This window comes from Dermacentor andersoni, chromosome 9 (genome assembly GCF_023375885.2).
Source record: "Dermacentor andersoni chromosome 9, qqDerAnde1_hic_scaffold, whole genome shotgun sequence".
NCBI classification, from domain to species: domain Eukaryota; kingdom Metazoa; phylum Arthropoda; class Arachnida; order Ixodida; family Ixodidae; genus Dermacentor; species Dermacentor andersoni.
In genome coordinates, this window is record NC_092822.1 from 55,330,284 (window position 1) to 55,332,500 (window position 2,217).

Genomic DNA, 2,217 nt, shown 5'->3' on the forward strand with positions numbered 1-2,217 from the left:
TTTGGGGCGAGGCAGCACGGTGAGCGAGTGTGGCTCTGTAATAACATTATTTATTTGTGTGTTATTACGTTAGCATCAGGAGTGTAAAAGCGGAAAATGTGGGCGAATGTTGGAAGGCGGTCACGTGGTAGAGCTCGAGAGGGGACGGGAGAGCTTAAAAGAGCATGTATGTATGTATTATAATAAAACTGGCGCAGTCGACAGGATTGTTTCATGTATGTATGTATGTATGTATGTATGTATGTATGTATGTATGTATGTATGTATGTATGTATGTATGGTTTAAGTGATGGCGGTCTGCTCCTGATCTCCGTCAGTTGCGCTTCGCTCCTCGAAGTGGTTTGTCGTGGCTGAGTGAGCTCCTGAACAACACTCCGCAATGTGATGAACGCGCATTAGATCATGAACGCGGGAACTCCATGAGGTACGACAATATGACAGTGCATTTCTCTCTCATTTAGCACTAAATCGCCACAGAATTTTTTACTTCTCAGCGTTCCCGATAATTTTGTTTCACCTTTGTGAAGGGAGGTGAAAGAAGGGCGATGGGGAGAGGACAGAATGGGGAGGGAGGGGGGGGGGGGGGCATTGACCGAGTTTCAAATTTGACGCTTTTGAAGTGCTTGAAAGAGTTCAGATGGCGGCCCAATTAAGATAATCGAAGTGAACTGCACGAATATTTTGCGTTGTATGTTTGCAGATGCATAACCGCACTTATATGCTAAGTGATTTCTTCCTTAGCACGTTGCAGCTGAAGCAAGAAGAAATGTAAGTAATCTTCAATTCCAACGCACTCCGTACTTTCTCCTACTCTCTCCAGCAATTAACCGAAAATTAGTCTTACTTTTTCTTTATGTGTCTAGAATTGTGCACATATGGAAAAACGTCGAGCCATATTTAATTATGATATGCTGATTTGATGTGTAATTAATTTTGTGAGTTAAACTGAGCATCATACGTGATTTATTAGCACACGTACACTCCACACTTCATTCACATTTCTCTTGTGATTTTGCTACGTTATCTCGTTCGTCATCGTTTCATGCAGACTGTCAAAAAAAAAAAAAAAAAGAACGGTTCAGTTCAGGTTCAACGCTCTCTGACTTCTTTCCCATTCAGCTCCGGCTCGGATGAATAAAAGTTTGTAACGGGTAGCCAAGTGGTTCGGAACTATCTATATTAGCCTGTCCCATGACGACATGGTGTACAAAGCTATCGACATGGCCCCATGGCGCAAGTGCTGTTTCCGTCAGGAGGAAGCAGAAATGGGCTTCCTAGCCCACGTCAGTAAGCAGTTCAGGTTTTAACATGAATATATAATAATGTAACGCCGTGGGGCAGATAACCGGCGAACCATACTACCACACCAAAGACCAGACCACACTACAGATAGCACCGCTGGATTGTGATGGGTTCACAAAATACAAAAATGGTAAGATTGCCCAGCTCACACACCGAGCATATTCGGAGAGCATTTCATGCAGTTGATACATAGCATAATGCACAATTTCTTCGATATCTTGTGCTGATCTAGTAGCGCCGGCATACTGTGGCGCTAGTGTCCTAGGATCAGGCCTGTTTTTTGTCAAAAGCTACGAAGTAGCCCACCCCAGGCTTGAGTCGATCAGCCATCAGCAATGCAAGCGTATGTGCTAAGATGCATAGGACTGCATGAAAAGTTGGACGCTTACTACTCACCATTGTCCAGCAACTTTGCCGGTGGCTCGCAAGTTTTCCCTGTGCGGAACTCTAGTACGTTTTCCGAGAAATTCTTATGCAGTCCAGTCTTCCCAGTGTTGTCGCGAACTAGCATGGAGTATGCGTTCGCTCACCGATACACTTCACCAAAGCGCCCGGCACGTTCTTTGAAAACACTACAGAAGCGGCCACACTCGTCGACCTTGCTCCACAGAACAACGCATTTGCCCATATATGCTCGTATGTGTTGCACTTGCGATGTATATGAGACGCCAATCTACGGACCCTCCCCTGCTTCTGCAAAACTTTCAAGCCAGAGCTGCGCGCAGACAGCGGAACAGCGGCGCTGGCGACTATCGGGGCCATCGACACTGTCACGCTATCGCACTTCTGTGCGAGGAGGAAAAGCAGGGGGAGGGAGGACGACGCGAATGCTGAAACAAGAAGGACGAAGCGGCCAGCTGAAAGTGCCTAGAGGAGTTTGCTTTTCGCTGGACTGTAGTTGGTAAAACGTTGCCA